This window comes from Haemorhous mexicanus, chromosome 2 (genome assembly GCF_027477595.1).
Source record: "Haemorhous mexicanus isolate bHaeMex1 chromosome 2, bHaeMex1.pri, whole genome shotgun sequence".
NCBI classification, from domain to species: Eukaryota; Metazoa; Chordata; class Aves; order Passeriformes; family Fringillidae; genus Haemorhous; species Haemorhous mexicanus.
The window spans coordinates 104079010-104094915 of NC_082342.1; the positions used below are offsets into that span (position 1 = coordinate 104079010).

The 15906-nt window shown below is 40.6% G+C and overlaps 1 long non-coding RNA gene across 2 annotated transcripts in view; it reads right to left on the reverse strand.

The window, feature by feature from the left end:
- Window positions 1–8004: 8004 nt before the first annotated feature.
- LOC132323935 (uncharacterized) overlaps window positions 8005–15906 on the reverse strand; it is a 55364-nt gene continuing 47462 nt past the window's right edge. For both annotated transcript variants that reach the window (XR_009485474.1, XR_009485472.1), the window contains one exon: window positions 8005–10241. This is a non-coding gene — a long non-coding RNA (uncharacterized LOC132323935). The remainder of the gene's footprint in view (window positions 10242–15906) is intronic.

Consider the following 15906-nt stretch of genomic DNA (forward strand, 5'->3'; position numbering starts at 1 on the left):
GAGGCCGAAGCATGCAGGGCAGGGAGAGGCCAGGCAGCAGATTTTCCCCAGTAAGCAGGATCTCTGGCACTGCCTCATTCCCAAAGCATTGCTCTAGTGGCAGAAACACACAGCTGCTTTCAAGGCTAAGCTAACAACATTTCCAGCTATCCAGTTTTGTACACCCAGTGTTAGTTTATGTTTGAAGGGAAAAAAAGGGGAAAACCCCACAAATTTAAAAAATGGTCAATTGCTGCATGAAACATATAAAGGAATACACTGTCTTTCATAGGGCTGGAACCCAAATCATTGCAGACAGAAGGCACCTAAGCAAAAATAGTAATCCATGGATTTTTGGAGTTATTGGTCCCCAGAGTCAGGAGCTGTCCCAGTCTTACTGGTAGTTTTCTGTCATGAATCAGAATGAGGCAAAATAGTCCACAAGATGCAGAACATTTATAGGGCTATGTGGGGAAGCAGAAAAAATGCCTTCATATAATAATGAAGACTGCACTGAAGAAATCAGGTGAAAAAACAGAGACCTGGTTAGGAAGGTACATTCTTCTGAAACGCTTTTGAGTTACAGTACTTACCAGTTTTGTAATTTCTGTGATCTCAAGGCACTCACTATAATATTTTCCAATGTTTCTGGCTCATACAGAATACTTAAATTCCCAGAATTTGATGGCAAAGTGTACGTTATCATCAGCTGATAAACCACACAATCCAGTCTGAATCATCTGATGTTGAATTTCTGAGGTTTTTAAAGTCAAATTGAGACATTAAAGAATCCTCTGCTTCTTCTTCCCTACCAACTTGGAATTATAGTGAATACCTTAACAGTTTCTAGACAGCCCTGTGGGTCTGAAAACTCATACTCAAATGTAACTGGTATTTGTCAGAGTACTGTAGTTATTAAAAGTATACATTCCCTGTGTCTTATCCATATAAGGAGCATTTTTATCAGACAGTGGCACACTAATAAATATTAGGATTATGCAGGCCTCCAAATTGCAAGAGATCACCTGAATACCTATATTTACCAGAAGCTCACTCTGCAAGAAAATAACATTCATTGATATAAATGCCAGGCTGCTTCATTATGCAAGAGCCTGATGCTGCAAAAAATAATTGAAATGCATGTATTTAATAAAATATATTCAGTAATTGTAGTCTGCATCTGCAGACTGATTTGAATTCAAAATATTCTGGTTTGAGAAGTGGAGTTTTTCACCTTTGTGTATGAGGTCCCATTCAGAAGATTTAGTCTAAGACACCTGAAGTTTCTGTCTTAACTCTGCATTTGTCAACTACAGTCAGCAATATATGTTAAAAAAAATAAGCCAAAACACACACAAAAAAATCAAACAAAGATACAAAAACCCACCCAACCCCCCAAAAAGCCCCTACAAAACGCCTACAGAAGAGCAGCATGTCTTTTTTGCAAATACATATTTTATACAAGCAGTTCTATTTTACCTATTGGTGACATAAGACAGAAAAGCAGAACTTGTAAAACTGTGGATCACATGAGCACAAACATTCCTTGCACTTCAGTGAAATGTGATTTGCTTCCAGCTGCCCCTGTGCCAGTGGAAGAAGTTTCAAACCCTGCTCTTAGCTTCTCACTACTGCCTCTCCATGCAATCCATCAGCCAATCCATCAGCCATCCCATTTGCCAGTCCCACTACCATCTAAGATTTTCTCACCTGCTTCACTTAAAATCACTCAAGTTATTTAAATATATTTAAATATATGTTCCTATATAGGAATTAGAGTAATTTGACCAAGCTCCCTTCCACTATGACAGGCGGCAGCAGCATCCAGCTGAAGAGCAGAAAAAAGGAGCACCAAAGGCAGTATAGAGAGAGGCAGGAACAGAGGAGGATGCTTGCCCAGAGCTGAAGTCCCCACTCCTGAATTTAAAAACATTTATTTTCTGTCAGAAATCCTGGTCAGAAATAATGGCTGTAAATCTCTTCTGTCATCTGCCTTTTTGTATTTTCTCAGGTCCATAAAATCAGAGTGTAACATTTTATTTTTGAATGGTTGGATACAATCAGAATGTATTTGCAGTCTGAATTACTCCAAAAGCTTGTCTGATTTTGGGTGTTTTTTCTGAGCTGACGAGAATAAGCACATGCATAGTGACTTCTTCCTAAAGAGTTAGGACTTCAGGACTTCCATGGTCTATAGCTGTGGACTTCCTTTCTCTTGTGCTTTTGCAGAAGTGGCTTGCCTTTTTTTTTTTTTTCCTTTCGTAACACACATGACGCCTTTCTGTACAAAACTGTAGGATTTTAGGATTTATCTTGGAAGCCCTGGGATTCAGAAGGCATTACAGAAGATGGACTCAAGCCAAGGACCCTGCTCACAATGTGGGAATGAATGAGATTTGGTACTACAGCTCCCTCAAAATGATACACAGTCATGATCTGCAGTTCAGTGTTGAAATGAATAAACACAAACCATTGTCATGCTTTGAATAGGCAAAAGAAAACATTTCAATGAACTCCATTTTTTTAAAATAATATTTTTTCCTAAGAATTCTATCATTTCCATTCCTGGGAAGGCTTGGAAATATCTTTATTTTGTCCTGTTGTGAAATGAAAGTAGGTACTGAGATGACAGAATATCTAGTACTTCTATGGCAGCTCTAAAAGTAACATGTATAGCACTTTTTGTACTATATTGAAACAGCTCCATTGGCATAATTGCAGATATGCAAGACTAAACCTTACAAGACTAAACCCCCAGCTTTCCCAGTAAGCCACATGATGACTATGTATGTATACAACAAATCCTATGGGGGATAGTTTATTCAATATCATCAGAAAGAGGTTTTTTCATTTCTGTTTCTGGATCTTGAGCCCCATGTACTGTAATCCCAATCGCAAATACAATCCACCTAGTTATAACAAAACGTCTTTGTAGAGCACACACAGCTTTTGTTTCAGGGCCTAATGTTAGAGTATAAAGGCTACATTCAAGGCACTCCAGTGTGCAGCTGGAAAAATGGCTGGAAAATTACTTCCTGGCCCACAGCCAGCACTAAATTTGCTCAGGACATAACGCAATACAGGACGTGCAAGGCTCTGATCCATATCTGGTGTTAACCTGAAATGGGGAAAAACCTCTCCTTCTGCATCTGCAATTTGCTGCCAGTCATGTACTGTCAGCACAGCGTAAGATGCCCACATTGCAGGTCAGGATGCTGGGAGCAGCACCGTGCCCCTCCCAGGGCAGTGTCTCCCCTCACTGCCATCACCAGGCCTGGTCCTGATGGTCCATCCATGGATTAGCAATCCATCCCAGCCTTGGCCCATCCTGTTCCCCAGGGAGGGGCCCAGTGTCCGGGGCTGGGGCTGCCCCAGTGTCTCGCAGCATGCCAGCTCCTGGCTGGGGGGTCAGATGGGCCCTGGCTGCCACATCCTGCCCTAACATGGGGAAGTCCCAGGAAGTCCCCAGTCCCTGTGGTGCTCTGGTGCCGTCATGTATAGCCCTTTTGTGAGGCTTTTCAAAATTAAAAAAAGGTAAGTGATAAAATGTGCCATTTTCACCTGTTTCTCAGAGTACCTATGGAATCACTACTGAGAGTTTAACCCATTTTCAACTCATTGTAGCCTGAAGAAATGGAAAGAAATATCAGTTCCAAAACAAAACGTATTGACTGCTTGGTTATATTTCCAAAGAGAAATTGGCAATCCAGAACAAGAGAGAGGAGGTCTCATCCTAATATATCCTCAGGGTTAGAAGCATCACCTGTTTTGTGGGAGTTTATGTTTTAATTAGATAATGAAGATTACTATAACCCCTCTACAAACAGCTAGGCCTAAACAATGGGCTGTGGGATACACGAAGGGATATTTCCTGATGGCCTTTCTAGTGCTCTTTACTTATTCACTGAAGCAGAGGTCAGTGGTCAGCTGGTCTGTTGGCTCTTGTTTCCTCTGTTCACACTCCAGGGTTAACTTTTGGGCAAGAGGGTGGATGAGGGCAGTATCTGCCCAGCTTTGGGGAATCCACATCTGATTTTATTAAGCCCTCTCCTAGGCCCAGCAGATCTTCACGCATCCAGAACGAAGCTTATGCTGAAAAAAGGGATCAGTGTATACCAGGGATGTGCACCATTGGCTGGCCAAGCACAACCTCCTTCAGCAAGGGCAGACAAGGTGGCCTGGAGAAAATAACACAATGATTTTACATGATAGGGAAATTCTGCACGTCCACCTCCTGCTTCCCCTGCTGCTCCTGCCTCCCGACAGCCCCCCAGCAGAAGGAGTGATCTACTCTCCATCCCCTTTGTCGAGTGTGGCATCAGCAGCTGAGGCACCAGCCCAAAGGAGCTGATGGCCCCAGAGAGGGCAGTGGTTTGTGTCTAACCTTGGATGGGACTGTGAGGAAAGTCAGTGACTTCTGAGCCTCTCCCTGCAGGCACTGAGCTGGAGACACACAGTCATATCCTAAGCTCACCCCCAGCATAAGCATGGGAAGGATGTTTCCACTTCCTGCACCACACTCTCCCCTGCCTTCACGTTGGACCCAAGGCTGCAGGTTCTCAACACCATGAAAGATTTCACCCTGGCATTAAATGGTAGAAGGATGGAAAGATCACAGAATAAATGCCATAAATAAATCAAAACCGTTTACAAAGTATGAGATAGAATTAGAAATAGACATCAATGGTAAGTCAAAGGACAGGAAAGAGGAAGCCTCTTCTCTTCTGTACTGAGTGAATCTCATGAGAGAAAATTACCACCTAAAACAGTTTACATAACAGAGTGAAAATCAGAACTATTGAATATCCATGCCACTAAGGAAGATATTTGCTTTAGAATAATATAAAATTTAACTGCATTCATGACAGTATTGACAAGATTTCCAGGGCAATGTTGTAGCACCAACATTTACACAAGCACAGGAAACATCTGAAGATGTTACCTGTGTGGTGTGTGTGTGTGTGAGAAGAGGGAATGATGCAGTTGAAAGGTGTGCACTGATGGTGATCAGACACAGCATAGCCAGGGAGGGCATTGTCCCACTCTGCTCTGCCCTGGTACAGCCTCACCTCGAGTCCTGTCTGCCATTTTTGGCACCACAATTAAAAAAACCAAATTAAGCTACTAGAGAGGGGCCAAGGGAGGGTCACAAGGATGGTGAAAAGTCTGGAGGGGAAGCCGTATGAGGAGAGGCTGAGGTCACTTGGTCTGTTCAGCCTGGACAAGACTGAGGGAAGACCTCATAGTGAGACCTCTTTGACATCCTCATGAGGGGAAGAGGAGGGGCAGGCAATGGTTTCTTCTCTGTGGTGACCCATGACTGGAGGAAACAGCATGAAGTTGTTTCAGGGAAGGTTTAGGTGAGACATCAGGAAAAGGTTCTTTACCCACAGGGTGATTGCGCTCTGGAACAGGTTCCCAGAGAAGAGATCACAACACCAAACCTGAAAGAGTTCAAGAAGTATTTGGACAATGCTCTCAGACACATGGTGTGATTTTTGGAGTGTCCTGCACAGTGCCAGGAGTTGGACTTGATGATCTTGATGGACGCTCTCCAACTCAGCGTATTCTGTGGTTCTTCGTTTCTATGATGTGGAGTGTATGAATTGTGATTTAATTTAGTAGGTTCTCTGTGAGATTTCAAGCTCCAGTGTGACTGCAGTGCTGAGTGCCTTCATTACTGTCTTTCTACTGCCATACTTAGCTGAAATTCAATGGCATGCTGACACATTACCCTGAGAAGCCCTCATTAAAATGAAACTAGGTGGGGAAATGTAAAAAGTAAAGTTAGCTGGGGGTAAGTTTTGTCCATCTTTTTTTCAGGGAGCTGGAGCTCAGAGCACTGGAATTTCTTCCCAAGGCAAAATAAAGGAATTAGATGTCATATTGCACCCTTTTAACTAAAGTTATTTCAAACCTAAGGATTACTTTTTTGCAGGAGAGAATGCATTGCTTTTTTCAAAGTAGAATTAGCCAAGGAAAAAGAAAAATGGCTGTGTAAAGAGGAGAGATTCAAGAATATTCGGAAGAGGATCCAAAGAACAGCTACTGCCCCAAATCACAGACAATTCAGAGAGTAAAGACAAAAAGATTCTGAAAAAAAAAATCAGGGGAAGTAAGCAGAGGCATGTGTGTTTATTATTTTGTCTAGTTCTGTATCCTTCCTGTGCTAACTGAACTGGAGGATAATTGTATTTAGAAACCCATATACATCTTAGGCATCTGTTAACTTTCATCTGTCCTGTATTACTGAAGAGTAACATATAAATCCAGGACGCTGTGGGCTAGATTTAAGGAATTCAGAGTGTTTAAATCACTGTGGTGTCTGGAAGCTTAGGACAGCCTAGGGGCCATTGAGCCCCATTTCTGTGAAGAGATAACAAATATCCATATGTTATCCAAGAAGAGTCTCAGAGGTGCCAAGGCTGGGACAAAGACCAGTGGACCAAGAGAAGATGGAACTCACATGTCTGTCCTTGAGGTCCCAGGACAGCAACGTGGTTAGTGTTCAGCTAGAGTTAGCCACATCAGAGCTGAAACAATAAGCAAGAATAGGAGATAGATATATATATACAGTTATAGTAGTAACTGAGCTTGCAAATTGCATTCATCTTAAGCTCTTGGTCTCAAGGCAGAACTTCGTCATTTAAATTTTGTATTGAAATACCACTGCCCTGCCCCTCTCCCCTCCCTCAACCACCACCACCACCCCAGTTAATTAATAAAAGCCTCAAACTGAAGTGCAGAGTGAAGAGTTGAAAGAGTAGACTTATTTTGAGGGCTTTGTCCCCGGTTACCTCCTTTATGCTTCATCAGAATTATCTCTGAGTTTGGGAAATTTTATGCAAAAGTCCCTCTGATCTTGCTTGTTTCTGCTTCCTACAAAGTGTTTTCTTTCTGGTTTGTGTTCCCATGTCCCCATCAATTACTCTTCTCAGTGATCTAAACTGGTTTAAAATCTTGTAATATGGGTATTGATTCCAAGGAGGATTCATCCATAGAGGAAGAGAATGTGGAGCTTTCTCTGAGTGCCATTCAATCACATTAGGTGTTTTTTAGTCTTTGGTTTTGGTTGTTTGAGTTTGCTTTTGGTTTTGCTTTCTTAACTAGAAACTTCTAATATTTGTCTTAGCCTCTGGGCTGTAAAAGGAGTAAAGAGGAGGATTGGAGGGGGCAATGCTTATCTGAGGTGTTCATGAGCTGGAGCACAGGATCATCAGTTGATCACCACCTTGCCACTCGTGTTAGACCTGGCAGTGTTTGCATTCCATTACAGTGCTTACATTAGTCCACTCCATAGTCCATTCCCTGACCATCTCCTGCTGTGAGAGGGCACACTGCCATTTTAAAGGTGTGAAACCACAAGCTGGAACTATTTCAAGAAGGAGGCACTTCTTACACGTCCATCACCAACCATCTGCTCTGATTATCTGTTCCTCTTCATTTACTTAGTGCTTTCAAAAAGCCCACTCTTTACCACAGCAGCAAAATAGCAAGGCCATCACCACACCTATCTACTATTAAACTCAAACTTGGTTATAAAGAGATATTGCAGCCTAATTAAAGCTGTGGGTGCCTCACTCCAGCAGCAGTCAGGGCACATACTGAGCTCAGGAACCCAGGACATGAGTGGGTGACTCAGCCTAGGCCAAACAGTTAGCTAATGCTTACTGCAGTTTGCATTTGTTTGATCTTTGATAAAGTGTTTCAGATCATTTTTCAATCACAGAATGACAAGGCCATTTGAAGAAAAATCAAGTACTTTTTGTAATATGAGGCAGTGCAAATCTTGAAAGTAGATTAATTACTTTTGCTTTAGGAGGAGGAGAATATAACTACAGTAAAACTAGTTATGGCTGGAAGGGAGAGGTCAAAGGAATGAAAAAGATAAAGCACTCTCCTTTAATTATATTTTCCTGCGAGGTCAATGGTGCATTTTTATATCACTGTTCTAATATAACAGCAAGGATGGGACATAATCCAGAGTACCAGTGACTTTAAAAGAATGTGACACCATTAAATGAATTACAGTTTTAGTCATGACCACATTTATTATTTTGGATTTGTAAAATGACAAAACATACTCCCATTTTTAATATGATAGTACAGTTTTGTGCACAAACCATTATATGAAATATTGCAAGAACCTCATTCCAGATGGGCTAAATCTGCCTTCAGCAGACAAGCTGCTGGGACAGTATTTAAAGAGCAGTATTGATGGTCTTGTAAAAAATTGTGGGACATAATCATGGGTATTTGTCATTTTACCTGTTGGAAATTATCTAACTGCAACACCTTGAGACCACAGCTCAGATCACAGCACTGAGCTGAATTTAGAGTAAAAAACAACTGTCACACAAGGCAGAAAAAGCCCTTTAAAATATTACTTTTACATAAGAGCCATGTAAGATAGATACCTAGAGCAGAATAATCCATATTTTAGAGCTTTGTCAATAACAACATAAAAGAAACTACTATTACATGTACTTGTAAGTAATTTATTATTAAATAAAAGAAACCAGTCTTTTTTACACTCTAGGCTATTTTAATTTGGGATTAGCTTTGAAATACATAAAAAAGCAGCACCAGAAAGGCTATTCTACCATCTTCTCACAGTAGTGTAAAAGGCTTACTTCAGGGCTACAATAGAATAACCCATTTTTTATGGAAAAAAAATTGATCTACTTTTGGTAAAATAGATCTTCTTTTTAGTAGTAACCAAACCTAACACTTACAAGTGTGTGTGTGTGTGTAGGGAATATTTCATATATATTACATCAGTTAAAATTGTTAAATCAATGAAAAAAGAAAGCATTTCTCTACTTTTTTTTTAATTGCAGCATATAAAGTGTTAAGTGCATACTGGAAGCACATCTTGTTTGCCTGTTTGCTTCAGCAGATGTGGGGGAGATAAGGAAAAGTGCGCAGAAGGATTAAAGACATCTACGCCACCTCCCAAGGCCTTTTCTACTGCTCTCATTAACTGCTCTGCTAAACTGGCTAAAAATGCTTTGGGAGCTTAATGGAAATGGCTTTCCATAATTATTCTTCTTCTCTAAACTTCCTCTTACTTGAAGTCTAAATAATTTGGAGTGAGAGGAGATCAGAGGCCAGTCATAGGTTAGGGATTATGAGATTACCAGGGCATCCGCAGGAGGGTATAATCCTCAACAGGACCCAGCGGGGGAGATTTCTCTCTTGTTGCTCTGTGTGACCACACTGGAGCCCTTTGGGGTCTCTCTCCTGATTGAGCTCAGACATTTCTGCAGATTCTATGAGACAACTGATTTTTGTTGTGGGGCCCCAGCACGATGTGCCCACCTGACTAAAGAAAACAATGACTGCAATAAACAAACTACATGGGAAACAGGACACAAAGGCAGGAAGTCCTGGTTTGTGTGTGAGTGTGCAGTGACTGTGCCTGTAATGTCAGATGAATTTACGTGCTTTTGGACATGACAAAGTCTTCTTAGGTTATCTATTCCTATTCTATGCAGAAATTGGACACTATTGGCTTAGCTTTACTTTGCATATAGCTCCCAGACTGATTAGACTCATAAAATTTACCAACCACAGACTATCAGCCTTAAAACAGATTTGGTGAGTCGTAGTTAAAAATACCATGGTTTTAAACTCAGATACAGGACACAACAACCAGATGATGTGTAAAGAACGCTTTTGTATGACAGGCTCTGTCCATGGCTTCTGCCTAGCTGGTTTTTCTGCAGTTCAGCAATACAAGCTTGCCCTACATGGGCCCTGAAATACCCCTTCCTTACAAAGGAAGAGTACCAGGACAATGGACACAACTGGAACACAATCAGGGTGGCTGAGATGCAACTGGGTGATTCAGGAAGAAAGAGCTGCTCACCTGACCTTCAGCCCAGTCATGGTACATTTGGTACAAAGGTCCCTGAATTTGTTTTAAGAAAGCTTGTTTGGGTGCAGAATCAGCCCTAACATGGAAATATAGTTCCCTGGCATGCTTAACACTCTAAAACTTAAAAAAGAAATTATTTGGAATTCTGAAGGGGAAGGTTAAGGCCTTTGGCACACACACTGGTAACAAGCTTTGATGTGTCCCATCTTGATGTCTAATGACACTAAGTATCATCTTGGATCATGCAATACAGCAGAACCAGATGGGATGTGTCACTGAAAGTACATAGCAAAAAGCAAACAAAGAGGCTTGGAAAAGGGGAGAAAATATGCAGGGTATGACCAGCATCCATAGTTCTGCTTTCTTGCATAACCATCAGATGCTGAAAAATAAAAGAGAAAAGAAAAAAGGAAAATTATAGTTATATCTTTACTGTAGAAAGTGTGTAACATCAGGCAAACCACAACTACACTGAAGCATCAAAACTATCCAGGCTTCAGAATATGTATCCCTCTCACCAATGGCCCACGTCTGGAGAGGGACACTACCCAAGGTTCCTGCCTTATCATCATCAACACCTCTTTACTTCTCACTCATGAGAAATGAGAACCTTTTGCTCATGTTGTACATTTATTTACCCCAAGGCCATGCTGTGCAGATTGCACTGCAATCCCTGTCAAGCACTGACTGACTTGAAAGAGACCAAATCCTCCAGAATTTCTTGGGGATATAAAACACTTTGCCTGCTGTTGTTCCCTTTGCTTTCAGTCACATACTGCTTTTTCTGTCCCCTATTTTTCCCTCATGTTTTTGACCCATGCTGGTACTTTTCTTTCATAAAGCTGTTACTTTCTCATGCCCATATCTCCTAATATTCTTCAGCAACAATATCTCCTATTCTTCTTCAGCAACAAATAGAATTTTGCAAGACCTGTTCAAACTGTGACAAAATATTAGTATTCACGCAGGAGTTAAGAGAATTTTCTGCATCAGATCCAAGCTTTATGGGAGAAAAAGGGAGGTCTTAGATTTTTTTGTCATAAATAATTGAATGCTTTTACTCCATTTTCTCTGAACTGCTACATGGCATTTAGCCTTATTGTTCAGATTAACCATATAAAATAAAGCAATTCTCAGCAGATTAATGAAATCAACACATTAAATTAAATGTACAGATCAAGGTATGTGTTATTTTGGTTTTGTTTATTTTAGATGGTGGAATACTTTACCATGGCTTCTGCTGGATCCCATTCCATGCAGCACCAGCAATTAATATACAGGTGGGCTGTAAACTCTTCAAGGATGAGATGCCCTTCTTCTATGCGGTTACAAACTGACCACAATGCTGTCTTCATTTGTCTCCTATTCCAAACCAGACCATGAGTCTGGAGACAGACTGAACTGTTCAAGCTCCTCCACGGTTTGATTTGTCAGAGTGCATTTGCTCTGGGAGTTGAGACCCTCACTCTTTGCATTTGGAAATAATTCTCGATTTTGGTACAGAGCCATCTGTTTTCATATAACATCATCCACTTTATGGGATCCAACAAATCCCTGTTTGACTTCCATGGATTGGCTTTGAATTTACACACTTGATGAGAAAGACTGTGCTATTATGTATAAATATCTGTATGTACAAGTCTTCATTACAGAGCAGAAACCAGCTGAAAGGTGATACTGTTCCAATTTGAAAAAAAAATCTAATGATTATTCAAAGGAAGTGGAGTGATTTCTGAGGAAGTGATCATCTGACTATATTCAAGAAAGCATCTCTGAAGAGTATCTCTGCCTGTTTTGAATCATATTTTAGAACTAAATCATCAGTCTGTAGTGAGAGTAGTGTAAACAGACAACTGATCTTAACCAAGACACCTTACTATAATACAAGGAAGCAGAACCATCAGACATCTTTTACAAAATACATAAAAATGTTTGCATTGAAATTATAAAAATGGATTCACCTTACTGAATATATATACACTTCGAAGTTCAACTCTTGTTGAAGCCATACTAAGTTTGTTGTCCTTGATTAAAAACATTTGTATAGCCTAATTTTAAAAACTAAAGTTTCATCTTCTTTCATGGGGAACCTCTCCATATTCACACCCACTTGCTTCAGCCATGCTGGAGCCAGGCAAAGCTGAGACAGCTTTCACATGACCTGTGAAGGACATAGGTCTCCTCTCCATGGGCCCTTCCAAGCTGGTGCTAGATCCTGCCACTCAACCTAATGTTTTATCCTTTAAGAGTCTTTTAGAAACCACTCTATAAAGTAGCTTTTTTTTTTTTTTTAAAGTCTGCTCTTCAAAACAAAAACAAAGTGAAAGGGATAGATGAAAAGTCAATGTAGGCCATATTTCCACATTTTTGCTGAGACCAGCCATTTCCTCAGAAGTAAAGTTCTGCAATTTCCTCTATCTTCGATCTCCCTTCCTCTGGAGTAAGAGTTTCCCCTGTGGAAAAATGAGTTATTGGGCTGAATTTTTCCATCAGGTGACATTTTAAAAATTTGAATCTCCAAATCCAGCCCCTAAGGAAATTATTTACAAGTGAGTTAAGAAGTACAGATAAAGATGAGCCCAAATTGCTGAAATGGTCACTTCATCCTACACATGCAATTCTCTTTTCTTTGTGTCTCAGTTTGTATGGATTTATGTTCTCATGACCTTGCAGATCCAAAGTCCAACACAACTCATTAGCAGTCCTGCAAGATTCACCCTTAACACAACCATTTCCAGGGAAGTGGCAGGACAAAGGTCTGGGAGAAGATTAGATTTTAATTTGCTCTCCACAACATTCTGTGGCTGATCCTTCCCTGCAACCCACTCCCCTTTCTTTTTCTTGTCTGCTGATCTGGCAGTTCCTGCTCTAAAGCAAAATGCTCAGTGTAGTTGGAGGGGGGAAAAAAAAAATGAGTTTGTCTGTATCAAATGGAAGGAAAAAAAATGAATTGAGTCCTATCAGGCATACAACCCCACACCCCCCCTCCCAAAAACAAACCCACAGAAATTAGGAATAGTCAGCCCCCCACCCCCTGCAAACAAACAGCTGAGTGAGCTTCAAGCTGACCCAGTCAGATTCCTTGTTTTATCAATAAATTGCATTATCTCTGCCTTGATTATTTCCACTACAGAGGGCATCTGCAAGGTTATCAAGACCCAAGTGACTTAATAAGATCACAAAGAGACACAGCTGATAATTGTTTTCTGACAGGTTTATGTCGCAGCTGATGCGTCTTTTAGGAGTTTGATTTTTTGCAGACAAGTCTAAGCAGAAACATATGCAGTGCCTTACCAGGATGGAGTCTGGGGTGGGGTGGGGGAGAGGCAGAGGGGGAGGTGATGCTGATCTGAAGCAAAGAAGCCCCTTCTTGTCACTCAGCCTTGAGAACTTCTTAGTGCCTTGTTAAATACGCTGATAAATGCATTTCTCAGTGAAGCTCCAAGAGGACAACTGCCTGTTAGGAGATTTTACTTTACAGATTGCCCTATAGACAAGAGAAATTTGATTTCTGAACCTACACAAAAGGCTCACTGTTCTCTGTGTATTGATCTGGCAGCACTGCAGCAGCTGTGAGCTCAAATGTCTGCGCTGCCAGCATAATCAGAAACATGCTACATGCAGGATGCAGCAAGCTTCAAGAGCTTAACAAGCCAGAGAGGGGACCTGTCAATTCCTTTCATGGCTAACAGCAGGGTAAAGAAGCAGTGTATATGGGGAACTATCAAAGCTATTGCAAAAAAGAGATGAGGGAATGACAGAAGAAAATTAAAAAGCGCTGGAAGATACAAAAGTACCTGATTATTCCCCTACCGTACAGATATGTTAGCTTTACAGCACTTAAACAAATCCAACATGCAGCCCAGTTACATACAGTCTGAAACACAAAATCCCTGTTTCAAAATGTCTGGGTGATATCATTGTTCTGTGTTTAACTTTCTCATATTTTCCAGCAGTCCTGAAGCTGTCCTGTGCTGAGCAAAGCTTTTTATGGTAGGAAAGAATCTGCTTTGTTATTCCTAATGTTTTCCAAGCATCTTTCATCATAATAGAGCATCATATTTTTGGCTTGTGGATATATTTATACATTATTTTTATCTCGATTTCAGTACATACACGTTTTCTCCTAATGGCTTTCTGGTAAATGTATGAGCTGACTTTCCACAGTTTGCATCTTGATATAATAGTTGCACCTGACATTTTCTGAAATTATGGGTTTTGTACAGGCAATAGCACAGTGCACAAAAGAAAGGTATTAGCTGTGGTTTATAGCATGTGGATTTGGCTCTGAGGTTAGTGAGTAAGTCATTAACATATGGTCTATTCTTGCAAATGCTCACACAGAGAGCGCCTTCAGGGTGCGAGGGAGCACAATGAACCGGAGGGGAGCACTTCCTCCGCATGACTTTGCAGAATGCCTCTCAGTTTTCATTTTCCAGAGACCCACCATGGAGGGAGAAGCTGAAAACCTGTCTGTTCTGGTCAGGGTGAACGCTGCTGGAATGATGAAGTATGCTTTTTTTTGCTCTTTATGCTTGTTATTTGTGAATCATGTTAAAAGTACAGCAATCTCAGTTCTGCTTTCTCCTCTAGCATGTGAGTTTCCTGAGCGTTCACTAAGAAGGCTTTGTTAGGTAACTGCCCTCACTACACTGTCAGAGTCCTTAGAATCAAACAGACTTTTAAAACAGGTTTTGTTTGCCCTTCTTGGTGTAGAAACTGCTTTCATAATTTTTAGTTAATGAAAAGGAAGCTTCAGAGGAGGATTAAATTTAAACAGTAAGTGGCCCTGACCGCAGTGGTAACATTTGGAAACCAGCAATTATCTTTCTTGGTAGCTGTGCAATTACAGAATGTACCCACAAGTGAAAATCCTCAGTAATGCATTACTCTTCTCCAATGGCTGTGCTAGGGAAAGCATCCATTAACAGAAAGACTGGATCTTATTCATCCATCAAGATGAATCAGACCTGTGGATAGAAACATATCATTCCAGTGTCTTTGCTTTGGTAATCAAGAATTTAGAAACATGGATGCATTGGGCATTTAATAGAGATAAGTACATTCACCACACAGCTAAATATACCATTCACATCTTCATACATCAGCCTGTATTTGTGTTTGTGAGGGTCCCCAGGATGAGGTGAGAAATGAGAATCTGACTCCAGGTTCTCAGAAGGCTGATTTATTATTATATTATATTATATTATATTATATTATATTATATTATATTATATTATATTATATTACTATACTGAAGAAAGAGAAAGGATACATCAGAAAGCATAACAAGAATGATAAAGAAAAACCCGTGACTCCTCAGAGCCTCAGCACAGCTGGACTACGATTGGTTATTAAAGTAAAACAATTCACATGCTGGGTAAACAATCTCCAAATCACATTCCAAAGCAGCAAAACAGAGAGAAGCTGAAGCTTCCCAGCTTCCCAGGAGAAGAAATCCTGGTGAAGGGATTTTTCAGAAAATATCACGGTGACATGTATTCACTCTGAAAGAGAGGTATGACTAATTTTAAAAAGTATTTTCAAGAGTTAAGTGTCAAAATTGTAGCTGTCAGCCACAGAGCTCTTTTGAACTAATGGAAACTTCTCCCATAAGCTGCAGAGCCCACAAACCCAAGTCACCAAACCTTTCTGTTCTCTAGAACTCCGCTAGAGAATATGACCTATATTAAAGACTCATTCTTTAAAGGGTAAGGCATGGGTAAGGAATGGAGAAGGCTCCTAAGTTCTGGAGATCCTTGCTCAGAAAACACCACATTTAGAAGTAATTTGGACATCTCTGAACATACCACATGTGCCTTCATTTTAATTTTTTTCACCTCAGAAGTTAGCTATAACAATATCAGTTTTTCCAATCAAGAGCTAGAGAAGGATGGCAAAGCCATGGGATTTCTTCATTCTTTTTGTAACAAAGAACTCACAACCTACAGCAGGCTGGGTTCCTGCAAAGAGGAACCTGTTTGCCTTCATCAGCTCAGTATGGAAGTAAGACCCTTGCTTCAGGAGGACTGCTTCATGAGACACTA